Here is a 17,707-nt window from a genome sequence, read left to right as displayed (position 1 = left end):
TTATCCATTCTCCTGAAGATTTTTTCTTCTGTTATAGATAGTTCTTCAACAAACATTATTGTACATATCTCCTGGTTGCACATGTGCAGAAGTTTCTCTAGGACAGTTTTTCAAACTTTAAATTACTCTTAGTAGGTCACAACCAGCAAAATTTTTTTAAAGAAATTAAATAGAATAGAAAATTTCAAAGTGCATCCCAAAGAGTAATAAGGATGATCACTGTTTCTTGAAGCTTTTGTTGTGTGTGTGTGTAATATGTGTGTTGGCCAGAATATAAAATGTATTTATTCCTATAGATCTCAGTCAAAAAGATCAGAAAAATATTGCTCTATTGCAGTGATTCTGAAATGTTAACATACACCAGAATCACCTGGAAGGCTTGTTAATACACAGATTGCTGGGCTCCACCCCAGAATGTTTTGTTGAGTACATCTGGAATAGAGCCTGAGAATTTGCACTTCCAAGTTCCCAGGAGATACTGATGGTGATGCTGGTCTAACAGTGACATTTTAAGAATCACTGTTGTAGATTACATATCTAGGAGTGGAGTTACTGTGATATAGGGTATGTATATCTTCACCATCATGAGCAGGGTTTAAGAAATCTCTTTCATCACTTCTCAGCCTTTTGGCTAAGATCAAGTGAAGAAATCTCTTTCACATCTTTGCCAAGACTTTGAAGTATTTGACTTTTTATTTTTGCCAATCTAATGTGTTTGAAAGGCATCTCGTTGTTTTAATTTGCATGTTCCTGATTTCCAATGAAATTATGCATGTATTCATAAATTTCTTAGCCTTTCAGTAACCTTCTGTGAGTTGCCTGTTTTGTTACTTTACCCATTATTTGATTATTTAGTTTTTAATGTTACAGATTTTATTTTTAAACTCTGGATACAAAACTCTTGCTACACCTAGTGGGTAGCTTATTTTTTAACATTGTTTCTAATGTCTTCTGTTAAGCAGAAGTCTTTCATTTTAACGTTGTTAAGTAATCAGTATTTTATTTGATGGTTTGTGCTTTTTGAGTCATTTTAAAGAAAATTTCCCCTACAAATCCGTAAGAAAAACACACACAAAAAAACAACACAAATGGCCAGAAGATATGAACAGGCAATTCACAGAGGGAGAAAACATGAATGACCAATTAACTTACAAAATCTTATTATTAATCACAGAAATGCAAAAATAAAATTACAGTGAGATACTGTTTTATACCCAGGATGTTGGCATACAATTAAAGACCTGACAATGCCAAGTATTTTTGAACATATGAAACAGTAATATCATGCTGTGTGAATATAAACAAGTTCAGCCACTTTCAAGAACATTGTGGCAATATCTAGTAAAATTGAAGATGCTCATACACTATAAGTCAGTAATCCCACTTTTAGGTATCTATCCTAGGAGAACTCTTATGCATGCACATTAAGAGATGTTATAAGGATGCTCATTGTAGTATTGTTTATGAACAACATACATGTTCATAAGCAGGAGAATGGATAAAGCATGGTATATTCATAAAATAGAATACTGTAGAGAAGAGAAAATGAATGAAATAGAACTATAGGTATCAATGTGGGTGAAACTCACAAACATAATGTTAAATGAAAAAAGTTTGTTTCAGACTTTGGATTTTAATGCCAATATGTTCAGTGCTTAGAAGTCATCACTCCTGTCTTATAACAGGAAGGACAGCTGAACAAACTAAAAATCATTGACTTTTCTTAGACTCATTAGCAATTTGAAGTCAGAGAGCAAATTGCAGAATGCAACCCTGAAATCTAGAGAGACCAGCAATTACAAAGAATCACAGCCCAGATATGCTTATCAGGAGCAAAAACACTGGAACCATAAACTGGTAGGAACACTTAAGTGGTAACTTTGATGGATTGCAGGAAGCAGAGAGTATAGATTAATACTTGACTGACAAACTCCTGAGGGCCACAGTCTAAGGAGGCCCCCACATTTTCATGACTTTTACCTCCAGGATCCCTATTGGGTTTTCAATGTGAAGAGCCAAGAAAAAGTCTCCTATTCCAGGCATGGTGAGGGAGAAAGTAATCATTTTGAAATACATCCAGAGCTTCTATCTAATAAAGAGCTATCTAGCAAGGAAAACAACTTTACCAAAGCCTTCTCTAGTGTGGGAGAAGGGAAATTATCCAACTCTAGGCCCATCTGATCTTAGTGTCTCATCTAAGAGACAGTAAGATAAAAACTATAAAATATGTATATTTTATAAAAGCTATAAAATATGTGTTAAGGTTACAGGCTGGGGACACAAACACTGTAAAAGACTAGGACTTAATTATAGGATTGCAGAATGTTTCCCCACACCCCACATTTTACTACCACATCAAGAGGGCTTTAGTATGATAACTGTAGATTATAGTTGAAAGACCTGCAAGGCTTAGACTCTAATTAAGAATATTTTAGGGAAACCCAAAGAAAACAATGGAGACAAAAACAAGGATATTAGAGGAAATTGATAAACCTACAGTTAGAGCAAACATTAAACACAGCCCATTTCTGGCCAGATTAACATAAAACCTCCCACTAATGGCCTGTTTATCTCAGTTCCTATTATGTTATCCATTATGTCTGGTTTTCAACAAAAAAGAAATGATAAGGCATGCTAAAAGAAAAAACAGTCTCGGAGTTACCATTGTGGTCCAACAGTTAATGAACCCAACTAGCATCCATGAGGATGCAGGTTCAATCCCTGGCCTTGCTCAGTGGGTTAAGGATCCGATGTTGCCATGAACTGTGGTATAGGTCACAGACGTGGCTCGGATCTGGTGTGGTTGTGGCTGTGGTGTAGACTGGCAGCTACAGCTCTGATTCGACCCCTAGCCTGGGAACCTCCATATGCCACAGGTGCAGCCCTAAAAGATAAATAAATAAATAAATAAATGAAAAAAAACAGTCTCAAGAGACAAAAGAAGATCAGAACTAAACTCAGCAATGACATAGATTTTTGAATGATCATATATATGGAATTTTAAATAACTAATACACTAAAGAATCTGCTAGAAATAGTATACAACATGCAAGAATAGATGGATAATGTAATCAGAGAGATAGAAACTCTGAAAAAGAATCAGAAGGAGGTGCTGGAGCAAAAACAATAACAGAAATGATGCAATTGAAAAGCTCATCAATAGGCTGGATACTGCCAAGAAAAGAATTAGTAAGCTTATAGACATGTCAATAGAAAACTCCCAGGAGTTCCCCATGTGGGCTCAGTGGATTAAGAACCTGGCTACTATCCATGAGGATGCAGGTTTGATCCCAGCCTTGCTCAGTGGCTTAAAAGAAATAGCATGGCTGCAAGTTGCAGTGTGGGTCACAGGTGTGACTGAGATCTGGCATTGCTGTGGCTGTGGCATATGCTGGCAGCTATGGCTCCAGTTCATCCCCTTAGCCTGAGAACCTCCATATGCCATGGGTACAACCCCCCCCAAAAAAAAAGAAAAAAGAAAAAGAAAAGAAACCTCCCAAATGGAAATGCAAAAATAAAAGAAGACTTTAAAAACATAGCGTAATATCTAAGAACTATGGGACAATTTCAAAAGGTGTAACATACACATTATTGGAATAACAGAAGAAAGAAGCAGAAGAAATATTTCAAGTAAGAATGGCTGAGGATTTTCCAAAATTAATGACAGATACCAGACCACAGATCCAAGATCCAAGAAAGAACACAGAGTAGGGTAAATACCAAAAAACCCACAACAACACCTAAGCATATCATGTTCAAACAGAAAAGTGAACCAACAGAAAATCTTGAAAACAGCCAGAGAAAATCTCTTTACCTATAGAGGGACAAAGGTAATAATTACATTGAATTTCTCATTAGAAACCATGCAAACAAGGAGAGAGTAGAGTAAAATATTTTGAGTGATGAGAGAAAAAAACCCACCAACCTAGAATTCTGTTTCCAGGAAAAACAAAGACCTTATCAAACAAACAAAAACTCGGGGAAGTTGCCACCAGTAAACCTTACTTGCAAGAGATGTTTATTTTTAAAAAGTTCTCCAGAGAAAAGAAAAAAATATATAGGTCAGAATTCAAATCTCTATAAAAAGGAAGAACATAGAAGGAATACATGAAGGTAAAATAAAATGTTTTATTTTCTTATTTTAAGTGATCTGAAAGATAACTATTCAAAGTAATAATAGCAATGTGTTAGGTAATTAGAGTATGTGAATAAATGAAATGAATGGCAAGAATCTTGATTTTTAAGGGATAGAAGGAAGGAATTGTTTTTGGTGTATTATAACTGTTACAAGGTATCTGCACTATCTATGAAGTGATACAGTGTTATGTGAGAGTGAACCTGGGTTAGTTGTAAATCTATATTGCAAACTCTAAGGCAACTACTAAAAATTATAAAAAGAAGTATAATTGATATACTGAAAGTGGGGTGAAAGTACCCATTCTCTACAGTCTTTTCTAGAAAGAAGCCAAAGGAACACTTTCTGATTACTTTGAAACCAGCCCTAGCTTAACACCAAAACCAGATAAAGACATTACAGTAAAGAAATTGAGTTTCCTGTTGGCCTAGCGGGTTGAGCATCTGGCGTTTTCACTACTGTGGCTTGGGTCACAGCTGTGGCACAGCTTCAGCCCCTGGTCTGGGAACTTCCACATGCTGTGGGTGTGGGAAAAAAAGACTATGGACCAGTATCTCTCATGAGCATTGATGCAAAAGTTCTAAATACAGTAGTCCTCTGTTATCTGCAGGGGATACATTCCAAGACCCCCAGTGGTTGCTTGAAACCACAGAGAGATGGTACTGAACCCTATATATACTGTGTTTTTTCCTATTCATACATACCTATGATGAAGTTTAATTTATAAATGAGGCACAGTAAGAGAATATCCAAATTGCCGGCATCCCTACTCTTGTGCTTTGTGGTCATTATTAAGTAAAAAAAGTGTCACTTGAACATTAGCACTTCGATACTGCAACAGTTCATCTGATAACCAAGATGACCACTAAGTGAATAATGGGGCAAGTGGCATATACAAGCATGGATATGCTGAACAAAGGGAAGATTCATGTCCTGGGTGGGACAGAGCAGGTTGGAGTAGGATGGTACAAGATTTCCTCATGCTACTCAGAACAGTGTACAATTTAAAATATATTGTTTACTGGAATTTTCCATTCAACATTCTCAGACTGCATTTGCCCTTGAGTAACTGAAACCATAAAAAGTGAAACTGCAGATAAGAGGTGACTATTGTATTAGGAAAACTAAGATCAAGACATTTTGATTGAAAAATTAAAATACTAGGAAATCAAGTCCAGCAATGTATCAGAAGAATTGCACATCATGATTAAATGGGATTTATTCCAAGTATCCCAGGCTGATTCAATTTTTGAAAATTAATTAATGTAATCTACCACACCAACAGGCTAAAGAAGAAAAAGCATATCTTTATTTCAATTGATGTAGAAAAGCATTTGACAAAATACAACCATTAATGACAAAAACTCAGCAAACTAGGAATAAAGAGGAACATCCGCAACTTGATAAAGAATATCCAGAGTTCCCGTCGTGGCGCAGTGGTTAACGAATCCGACTAGGAACCATGAGGTTGCAGGTTCGGTCCCTGCCCTTGCTCAGTGGGTTAAGGATCCGACATTGCCGTGAGCTGTGGTGTAGATTGCAGACGTGGCTCGGATCCCGCGTTGCTGTGGCTCTGGCGTAGGCCGGCGGCTACAGCTCCAATTCAACCCCTGGCCTGGGAACCTCCATATGCCGCAGGAGCGGCCCAGGAAATAGCAAAAAAAAAAAAAAAAAAAAAAAAAAAAGAATATCTACAAAACCCAGCTAACATTTTTAATGGTGAAAAACTGGATGTTTTCCCTTTTTATTGGAAACAGGGCAAGGATATCTTGTCTCTCCACTTCCTTTCAATATTGTACTGGAAATGCTAGCTAGTGCAAGAAGACAAGAAAAGGAAATTTAAAACACACAGACTGGCAAGGAAAAAATAAAACTATCTTTGTTAACAGGCGATGTTTGTCTATGGATGACATTCCAAATAATCAACAATGACATGAAACAACACTTGGAACTAGTAAGTGAATATAGTAAAGTTGGAGAATATAAGATTTATATATTTAAATCAATTGCTTTCCTGTATACCAGGAAATAAACCATTGAAATTGAAATGAAAAACGCAACACTCTTCAAAAAAAAAAAAGTTGGTTTGATCCCTGACTCAAGAACTTCCACATGCTGTGGGTGTGGCCAAAAAAAAAAAAACCCTTTACAGTAGTACCACAGAATAGTGAAATTCTTAGATACAAATCTAATAAAATATGTTAGATGTATATGCAGAAAAATATAAAACCCTGCCAAAAAATTAAAAAAGATATGGATAAATGCAGAGATATCCTGTGTTCCTGGATTGGAAGACTTAATATTGTTAAGATGTCAGTTCTTCTCAAATTACTATGTAGATTCTACCCAGTCCCAACAAAATCCAAACAAGCTATTATGTGGATATAGCAAAATAATTATGTTTATATGGAAAGACAAAATATCCAGAATATTGAACACAATATTGAAGATGAAGAATATGAACAACAACAAAGTTTCAGGACTGATATTACCTAACTTCAAGACTAACTATAATCAAGTAGTTTGGTGCTAGTTAAAAACAAAATTAATTGAGTAGACTAAAGTCTCCAGAAACAGACTCACACAAATTTAGTGAACTGATCTTTGATAAGGGGACAAAGAAAATCCAATGGAGAAAGGATAATCTTTTCAGCAAAATGTGCTGGAACAACTGGATATCCACATGCAAAAAAAAAAAAAATCTAGGCACAGATCTTACATTCATCCAAAGAAAGAATAAAAATAGATTATAGGTCTAAATGTAAAACAATACTATAAAATTTCTAGAAGAAAACAGGAGAAAATCTAAGTGACCATTTGTTTAGTGATGTAGGTGCAACACCAAAAGAATTTATGAGCAAAAAAAAGTGATAAATCAGACTTTATGAAAATTACAAACTTTTGCTATCTGAAAGATGCTTTTTAAGACAATCAAAAGACAAGCCACAGACTGGAAGAAAATATTTGCAAAACGTCTAATAAAGTACTTGTATCCAGAATACACAAACAACTCCTAACCCTCAAAAGCAGGAAAACAAACAACCCAATTTAAAAATGGACAGAAGAACAAACACCTCACCAAAGAAGTTATATACATGTCAAATGAGCATATGAAAAGGAGCTCATCATCATTTGTCACCAGAAAATTGCAAAATAAAATGATAATAAGATGCCATTATAAAATTGACACTACCAAATATTATTGAGGGTGTGGATCAACAGGAACACTTATTCATTATTGGTGAGAATGCAAAATGGCACAACCTCTTCGGAAGATAGTTTGGCAGTATCTTGTTTTACCATACAATCCAATAATTGAACTCCTAATTATTTACTCAATTGATTTGAAAATATATTGATACAGAAACCAGCATGTGAAGGTTAATAGCAGTTTCATTCTTAATTGCCAAAAGCTGGAAGTTACTAAGGTGTTTTTCAATAAAGGAGTGGCTACATTCACCTGTGCTACATCTATGCAATTGTATATAATTCAGCAATAAAAAGAAATAAGCTGTTAAGCCAAAAAAGACACAGAAGGACTACAATGCATATTAGCAAAGAAGCCAGTTTGAAAATCATATTGTATGATTTCAACTACCTGACATTTTGAAAAACACAAAACTATTGGGACAGTCAGTAATCAGTGGTTGCCAGGAGTATAGGGGGAGGGGGGAAGAGAGGAATGGGGAAGCACAGGGGATTTTAGGGCAGTATAAGTATTCTGTATGATACTGTAATGGTGGATGCAAGAAGTACATTTGTTAAAAACTCATGAAGTGCAACTGTACAGCATGAAGAGTGACCCTTAATGTATACAAATATTAAAAAAAAATAATTTAGGAGATTGAAGAACCCCTGGGAAAGAATATAGACTGTGACATCGGAATCTATTATAAATATATACTACCTCAATGAAGTTATGGGAGAAAAGGTGCTGAGCAGTTGTAGTGCCAGAAGGTAAGGAAGTACTAAAAACAACATGAAAACCTTGTTGGGGATATGTCAAAGGAGCACAGAACACAGGAGTTTCCAGTGGTGAAAGATGGAACAATTTATACAGCAAAGTTTATTTATTTATTTATTTTTCTTTTTAGGGCCACACCTGCGACATATGGAGGTTCCCAGCCTAGGGGTCTAATCCGAGCTACAGCTGCCAGCCTACGTCACAGCAACGTCAGATGCAAGCCATGTCTGCAGCCTACACCACAGCTCATGGCAACACCGGATTCTTAACCCACTGAGCGAGGCCAGAGATCAAACCCGCAACCTCATAGTTAGTTCCCAGTCGGATTCGTTTCTGCTGCGCCACGATGGGAACCCCCACAACAAAGTTGATATTGAGTTATAACCCAGAGTATAGAACATCTATGAGTCAATACTGATAATAAAATGATTGAGTAAATCAATAAAAGTGGGAGAAGAGAAAAATAGCCCATGAAAAAGAATTCTAAATATTTTCTGTAGATACTGCACCTCAAGGAAGAGAAGTGTAACTCCTCCTTAGCTTTGAGCTACTTTTAGTGACTTCTTTCCAAAGAGTACAGTATGGAAATGCAGGGAAAAACAAGAGTAATCTTACAGTGCACACTGCCTCAGTCAGGTGGTCAAAGCAAAGATCAGCCGTAAATCATGTTGATGGTATACTTTATGTAGTATGATCAAAATTGCACTTTTTCTCTGTAGTCTTCTTCCTAATAATCCATAACCACAATCTAACCATGAGAAAACAACAGAAAAATTCTAGGAGTGGAGCATCATTTTAAAATACCCAACCAGTACCCCCTCAAAAATGTCCAGATCATTAAAAACAAGAAAAGTTTGAGAGGAGTTCCTGTCATGGCTCAGCAGTAATGAACCCAACTAATATCCATGAGGATGAGGGTTCGATCCCTGGCCTTGTTCAGTGGGTTAAGGACCTGGTGTTGCCCTGAGCTGTGGTGCAGGTTGCAGACACAGCTCAGATCCCTCGTTGCTGTGGCTGTGGTGTAGACTGGCAGCTATAGTTCTGATTCGACCCCTAGCCTGTGAACTTCCATGTGCCATGGGTGTGGCCCAAAAGAAGGCCAAAAAAAAAAAAAAAAAAAAGAAAAGAAATAAAAGTCTGAGAAACTGCCACAGCCAAGAAGAGACATGTGAAAACTAAATATACTGTGATATCCTGGATGGAATTCTGAAACAGAAGGACATTAGGGAAAAATTAAGAAAATCTACTATGGACTTTAGTTAATAATGTATCATTTATTTAACAAATGTACCATAATAATATGATATGTTTATTATAGGAGAAACTGGGTATGGGGTGTATGAGAACTCTTTGTTCTACCTTCTCAGTTTTTCTATTAATCTAAAACTATTTTAACAATAAAGCCTATTTTTTAACATATCTGAAACAGCTGTAGAAGAATGAATACTATATAATACCATTTATATAAAGTTCAAAAAATACAAAACAATACTGTTTATTGCAGAGGGATACCAGGAAGTGCATATTCTCTATTGGTTTTTTTCACAGAAATGTTTATCTTGTTTTTGAGCCTAGCTGTATCTTTATGTGTATCTTTGTATATATAAATATATCTGTATGTTGTAGATATGTACATACATACATATCCATGTGTGTTTATGTATGTATATGTGTACGTATATATGTATGGATATTTTTGGAGCAGAGAAGATGCATCCAAGCAAGAAGTGACCGAGCTACCTTGACCAGAAGTCCTCTTGATTTTTAAAAAATGTTTGTTCATATCAAAGGAAACAATTTTTGTATGGATCTTTGTTGGAGAGAAACTGGCAGTATGTTTCACATATCCCTCCCTTTCTGTAGTTAATTTGATGATGCTTTCATAATGAGTATTTGAGAGCCAAAATTCTAGATTGCCTGAAATTAAGTGAATCACAAGTCAGTTATTCTATGCCCTTGCCCTTAAGATATGAATATGGTTAAATGTTAAGTATGTGAATATCTAGCTTCTAAAAGTTTTGAGACATACTCTGCTGCTATTACAATGTTTAATATATTTAGTCACATCTCAATGGATAAGTCATTTAAATGGGTTCTATTTTTCTAGCTCTTTGCTTTTGCTGCTCCTTTGTCTAAATTTTTCTCAAGTTCTTTTAAGCTATAAAGAATATAACTTATGCTAGCTAATGTATAGTGATCTCTTTTTTTCTCCTCCAGTGCAGTAAAATACACATAACCTGAGATCCACCTTTTAACAAAATTTCAAGTGTACACTACAGTGTTGTAAACTATAGATACAATGTCATACAGCAGATCTCTAGAACTTTTTTTTCTTTTTTTTGTGAAGCAAGAAAAGCTTTTATTGCTATCTTAAAGATCATTTAGTTATGCCTTCTGTTACTATTCTGGGTCACCATGCTGTACAGTAGGAAAAAAAATATATCTCTAGAACTTTTTCATCTTACATGACTGAAATTTATACCTGCTGAACAGCAACTCCCCATTTCCCCATCCTTCCAGGCCATGGCAACCACCATTCTACTTTCTGCTCCAATGAGATTGACTGGTATAGATACCCTATGTAAGTGAAATTATGTAGTATTTATTCTTCTGTGATTGGCTTATTTCACTTAGCATAGTGCCTTTGAAGTTCATCCACATTGTAGCATGTGACAAGATTTCCTTCCTTTTTTCTAGCCAAATAATATTCCACTGTGTGTGTGTGTGTGTAGTGTGTGTGTACACATTTTCTTTGTATATCACCTTTTCTTCATTCATCTGTGATGGGCCATTTAAGTTGTTCCTACCTCTTGGCACTTGTGAACAGTGCTGCAGTAAATGTGAGTTCAGATATCTCTTCAAGATCTTGATTTTAATTATTTTGGATAAATAACTGGAAGTGGGATTCTTGGATCATATGGTAGTTCTATTTTTAATTTTTTTGAGGAACCTCTGTACTGTTTTCCACAGCAGCTGCACCATTTTACATTCATATCAAAATTACACAAGGGTTTTGATTTCTCCATATTCTCATCAACACTTATTTTCTGTATGTATTTGAAGAAATGCCTATTTTGGTCTTTTGCCCATTTTTTTTTTTTCAGATTATTTGTCTTTTTGCTTTTGAGTTGTAGGAATTACTTATATATCTTGGATATGAACTTCTAATCAGATATATGATTTACAAATAATTCCTCCCATCCCATAGGTTACCTTTTCACTTTGCTGATTGTTTCCTTTGCTGTGCAGAAAGTGTTTTAATGATGTAGTCCATTTTATTTTTGCTTTCGTTGCTTGTGCTTCTGCTATAATATCTGAGAAATCATTGCCAAGGTCAACATCAAGAAGTTTTTTCTATGTTTTCTTCTAGGAATTTTAGAATTTCAGGTCTTATTTTTAAGTCTTTAATCCATTTTGAGTTTGGTTTTGTATATGGTATGATAGAAGCATCCAATTTTATTCATCTGGACTGGATATCCAGTTTTCCCAATACCATTTATTAAAGAGACTGTCTTTTCCCCATCATATATTCTTGCCCTCCTTGTCTAAGGTCAGTTTGCCATAAATGTGTGGTTTGTTTCTAGGTCCTCTATTCTATTCCATTGGTCAATATGTCAGTGTTTTATGCCAGTACCATACTATTTTGAGTATTGTAGTTTGAAATCAAGATATGTGACACATCCTGCTTTGTTCTTCCTCAAGATTTCTTTGTCTATTTGGGGTCTCTTGTGGTTCCATATGAATTTTAGGATATTTTTAAAATTTCCATAAAAATTGTCATTGGGATTCTGATAGGAATTGCATTATATCTGTAGATCACTTTTGATAATATATGCATTTTGATAATATTAATGCTTCCAATCTGTGAATATGGCATGTCTTTCCACTTATTTGTGTCTTTTTCAATTTCTTTATGTTTCTATGTTTTAATTGAAGTATAGTTAAGTTACAATGTTGTGTTAGTTTCTGGTGTACAGCAAAGTGATTCAATTATACGTGTATGGAGGGGGTGTATACTTTTTCAGATTCTTTCCATTATAAGTTATTACAAAATATTGAATATAGTTCCTGTGCTATGCAGTAGGACCTTGTTTATTTTATATATAGTGGTTTGTATCTGCTATTCCCAAACTTCTAATTTATTCCTCACCCCACCTTTCCCCTTTGGTAGCTATAAGTTTGTTTTCTGTGTCTGTGGGTCTATTTCTGTTTTATAAATATGTTCATTTGTGTCATAGTTTAGATTCCACATGTAAGTGATATCATCCAATATTTGTCTTTCTCTGACTTGCTTCACTTGGTATGATAATCTCTAGGTCCATCCATGTTGTTGCACATGGCATTATTTTATTCTTTTTTATGGCCGAGCAATATTCGATTGTGTTGTGTGTGTGTGTGTGTGTATGTGTGTGTGTGTGCACACTACACCTTCTTTATCCATTCCTCTGTTGATGGATATTTAGGTTGCTTCCATGTCACAGCTATTGTAAATAGTGCTGCTATAAACATTGAGGTACATGTATATATATATATATATATATTTGTCTTTTGTCTTTTTGTCTTTTGTTGTTGTTGTTGTTGATGTTGCTATTTCTTGGGCCGCTCCCGCAGCATATGGAGGTTCCCAGGCTAGGGGTTGAATCGGAGCTGTAGCCACCGGCCTACGCCAGAGGCACAGCAACACAGGATCCCAGCCACGTCTGCAACCTACACCACAGCTCACGGCAACGCCGGATTGTTAACCCACTGAGCATGGGCAGGGACCGAAGCCGCAACCTCCTGGTTCCTAGTCGGATTCATTAGCCACTGCGCCACGACGGGAACTCCCATGTATATTTTTGAATTAGAGTTTTCTCTGGCTATATGCCCAGGAATGGGATTGCTGGATCATTGGTAACTCTATATTTTTGTTTTTTTTAAGGACAGTCCATGCTTTTCTCCATGGTGGGTGTACAGATTTACATTCCCACCAGCAGTGTAAGAGGATTCTCTTTTCTGTACACCCTCTCCAGCATTTACTGTTTGTAGACTTTTTGATGATGGTCATTCATTCTGATTGGTGTGAGGTGATACTCACTGTAGTCTTTATTTGCATTTCTCTATTAGTGATATTGAGCATCTTTTCATGTGCTTTTTGGCCATTTGTCTGTCTTTTTTGGAGAAATGTCTGTTTAGGTTTTCTGCCCATTTTTTGGTTGGGTTTGTTTTTTGTTATTGAGTTCTATGAGCTGTTTGTGTATTTTGGAAATTTAGCCCTTGTTGGCTGCATCATTTGCAAATATTTTCTCCCACTCCATAGGTTGTCTTCATTTTGCTTATCGTTTCCTTTGTTGTGCAAAAACTTTTAAATTTGATTAGGTCCCATTTGTTTATTTTTGCTTTTATTTCTATTGCTTTGTGAGACTGACTTAAGAAAACACTGCTGCAATTATGTCAGAAATTATTTTGCCTATGTTTTTTTCTACAAATTTTGTGGTATATTGTCTTATATTTAAGTCTTTAAGCCATTTTGAGTTTATTTTTGTGTATGGTATGAGGGAGTGTTCTAACTTTATTGATTCACACGTGCTGTCCAGTTTTCCCACCACTTGCTGAAGAGACTGTCTTTTCCCCACTATACATTCTTGCCTCCTTTGTTGAATATTAACTGACTGTAGATGTGTTTATTTCTGGGTTCTCTATTATGTTCTATTGATCCATATATCTGTTATTGTGCCAATACCATGCTATTTTGATTACCATACCTCTGGAGTGTTGTCTGAAGTCCTGGAGGGTTATGCCTCCAGCCTTGTTCTTTTTTCTCAGGATTACCCTGGCGATTCTGAGCCTTTTATGGTCCCAAATAAATTTTAGATTATTTGTTCTAGTTCTGTGGAAAATGTTATGTGTAATTTGATAGGGATCACTTTAAATTTGTAGATTGCTTTGGGTAGTATGGCCGTTTTAGCAGTATTAATTCTTCCACTGCAAGAGTATGGTATATGTGTGTGTGTGTCTGTGTGTGTGTGTCTGTATGGTATATCTTTCTGTGTCTTTAAACTGTCTTCAGTTTCCTTTATCAGTGTTTTATAGTTCTCCTTGGTCCAGTTTATTCCTAAGTGTTTTTTTTTTTAATGTAGTTTTCAAAGGGATTGGTTTTTTACCCCCTTTCTGATATATCATTGTTAGTGTAAAGAAATGCAACAGATTTCTGTTAATCTTGTTTCCTACTTCTTTGCTGAATTTATCAGTTCTAGTAGTTTTTGTGTGGTTTCTTTAGTTTTCTATGATAATATCATGCCATCTACATATAATGACAATTTTACCTCTTCTATTCCAATTGGGATACCTTTTATTTCTTTTTCTTGTCTGATTGTTGTGGCTAGGACTTCCAATACTATGTTGAATAGACATGGTGAGAGGGAGCATCCTTCTCTTCAGATTTTAGTAGGAATGCTTTCAGCTTTTCATCATTGAATTGTGTTGGCTATGGGTTTGTCATAAATAGCATATATTATGTTATGATGTGTTCCCTCCGTACCCACTTTGTTAAGAGTTTTTATCATGAATGGATATTGAACTTTATCAAATGCTTTTTCTGTATCCGTTGAGATTATCATGGAGTTTTTGTCTTTTCTTTTGTTGATGTGGTACATCAGGGTAATAGTAGCTTCATAGAGTGACATCAGTAGTTTTCCCTCATCTTCAATCTTTTAGAAGAGTTTAAGAAGGATTGGTATAAATTCTTCTTTGTGTATTCAGTAGAATTCCCCAGTAAAGCCATCCAGTCCTGGACTTTTATTTGCAGGGAGTTTTCGTATTACAGATTCTACTTCATTTCTAGTGATTGATCTGTTAAAATTATCTATTTTTTCTTGATTCAGTTTTGGTAGGCTGTATGTCTATAGAAATTTGTCCATTTCTTCCAGGTTGTCCAGTTTGTTGGCATGTAATTAATCATAGTATTCTCGCTCTCTCTCTTTTTTTTATTTCTGTATTGGTATTGGTTATTTCTCTTCATTTATTTGGATTCTCTCTTTTCTTCTTGATGAGCCTGGCTGGAGGTTTGTCGATTTCTTTTACCCTCTTGGAAAAATAGCTCTTGATTTTATTGATTTTTTCTATTATTTTTGATCTCTATTTTATTTATTTCATCCTAATCTTTATCATTTCCTTCCTTCTGCTGATTTTAGAAGTTTGTTGTTGTTCTTTTTCTAATTCTTTTAGGTGGTAGATTAGGTTGTTTATTTTTTGTTGTTTTTTTTTGTTTGTTTGTTTGTTTGTTTTTGCTTTTTAGGGCTGCACCTGCAGCATATGGAGGTTCTGAGGCTAGGGGTCGAATTGGAGCTGCAGCTGCCAACCTATGCCATAGCCACAGCAATGCCAATTCTGAACCACATCTGCAACCTGTGTGTGCCACAGTTCACAGTAATGCCAGAGCCTTAACCCACTGAGCAAGGCCAGGGATCAAACCCACATCCTCATGGATACTAGTTGGGTTTATAACCACTGAGCCACAATGCAAACTCCTGGGTTGTTTATTTAAGATATTGATTGATTGATTGATTGATTGATTGATTGATGAAGGCCTGTATTGCTATGAACTTCCCTCTTTGGACTCCTTCAGCTGCTTCTCATAGATCTTATATGGTTGTCTTTTTCATTTGTCTCAAGGTATTTTTTAATTTTCTTGTTGACTTATTGGTTTTTTTAGTAGCATGTTGTTTAGTCTCCAGATAATTTTTTTCTTGTTTCTCTTTCTGAGATTGATTTCTAGTTTCATGCCATTGTTGTCAGAAAAGGTACTTGAAATAATTTCTATCATCTTAAATTTGTTGGTGCTTGTTTTGTGTTTTAGTATTCTATCCTAGATATTGTTTGACATGCACTTGAAAAGAATGTGTGTTCTGTGGGGTTATTTTTTTTTTGGGAGGGGGATGTAATATCCTGAAATTATCAATTAAGTCTATCTGTTCCATTGTGTCGTGGAGAATATCTGTTACCTTATTGGTTTTCTATCTGGAAGTTCTCTCCATTGATGTCTATTGAGATGACTGTGTCGTTTCCACCCTTCATTCTGTTAATGTGGTATATCATACTGACTGATCGTCATATGTTGAACCATCTTTGCATCCCTGGGATAAATCCCATTTGGTCATGTTGTATGATCCTTTTAGTGTGCTTTTTAATTCAGTTTGTTTTCTGTTGAGGATTTTTGTATTCATCAGGGATATTGGCCTATAGCTTTCTTTTCTTGTAATGTCTTCTGCTTTTGATCAGAATAATGCTGGCATCATAAAATTAGTTTGAAAGTGTTCCCCCCTCTTCAATATCTTGGAAGAGAGTAAGAAGGATTGGCATTAATTCTTTTTTAAATATTTGGTAGAAATCACTTGTGAAGCCTACTTGTCCTGGGCTTTTCTTTGTTGGGGGGGTTTTGATTACTGATTCAATTTTATTGCTGGTTATAAATTTATTCAGATTTTCTATTTCTTCACAATTTTGTCTTGGTAGATTTTATGTTTCCAAGAATTTCAAGTCTTCTCTTTTTCATAGTCTAGCTAAAGGTAATCAGTTTTGTTGGTATTTTTAAAAACAGCTCTTAGTTGAGTTGATTTTTTTCTATTACTCTTCTAATCTTTTTTTTTTCCTGCCCTAATCTTTATTATTTCCTTTTGGTAATTTTGCACTTTGTTTGTTTTTTTTTTTTTTTCCTAGTCTCCTGAAAGTCTATAGTTGTTTGAGATCTTTCTTCTGTGATTTTTTTTTTTTTTTTGGTCTTTAGGGCTGCACTTGCAGCATGTGGAGGTTCCCAGGCTAGGGGTTGAATCAGAGCTGTAGCTGTCCACCACAGCCACAGTCCACAGCAACACCAGTTGCAAGGTACATCTGCAACCTACACCATAGCTCACAGCAACACCGGCTCTTTAACCCATTAAGCGAGGCCAGGTATCAAACCTGTGTCCTCATGGATACTAGTCAAATTCATTTCCACCGAGCCACGATGGGAACTCCTCTTCTGTCTTAATGTAGGCATTTATTGCTATAAAATTCCCTCTTAGTAGTGATCTTGCCTGCATCTCATAATTTTGGTATGTTGTCATATTGGTATCATATTCATTTGTCTCAAAGTATTTTCTGTTTTGTTTTTGTTTTTGGTCTTTTATCTTTTTTTAGGGCTGCACCCGTGTCATATGGAAGTTCCCAGGCTAGGGGTCGAATTGGAGCTGTAGCTGCCAGCCTATGGTACAGCCACAGCAATGCGGGATCCAAGCTGCATCTGCAACCTACACCACAGCTCACAGCAATGCTGGATCCTTAACCCACTGAGCGAAGCCAGGGATCAAACCTACGTCCTCATGGATCCTAGTTGGATTTGTTAACCACTGAGCCATGATGGGAACTCCATGTCTCAAAGTATTTTCTAATTTCCCTTTTAATTTCATCTTTGACTTATTAGTTTTCAAGAAAATATTGTTTAGTTTCCACATATTTGTAAATTTTTTAGTTTTTCTTCTGATATTGAAAGTGAGGTGTTGAAATCTCCCTAATGGTACTCAGTTACTGTCTATTTCCCTCTTCAGGCTTCTCAGTGTTTACTTCATATATTTAGATGCTCTCTTGTTGGG

The 17,707-nt window shown here is 35.7% G+C and overlaps 1 protein-coding gene and 1 pseudogene across 3 annotated transcripts in view; both read left to right on the top strand.

Moving 5' to 3' along the window:
* Positions 1-17,707, top strand: part of RBM41 (RNA binding motif protein 41) — a 62,175-nt gene that overhangs the window by 35,207 nt on the left and 9,261 nt on the right. The gene's annotated exons all lie outside the window — the stretch shown is intronic.
* Positions 612-771, top strand: LOC146394732 (U2 spliceosomal RNA; annotated as a pseudogene).

This window comes from Sus scrofa, chromosome X (genome assembly GCF_054392235.1).
Source record: "Sus scrofa isolate SSC_HxYL_T2T_F1_AM1 chromosome X, Sscrofa_HxYL_maternal_Yorkshire_Landrace_v2.0, whole genome shotgun sequence".
Lineage (NCBI taxonomy): Eukaryota > Metazoa > Chordata > Mammalia > Artiodactyla > Suidae > Sus > Sus scrofa.
The sequence above is the reverse complement of the archived record's forward strand: the minus strand, read 5'-3'. Positions and strand labels throughout refer to the sequence as shown.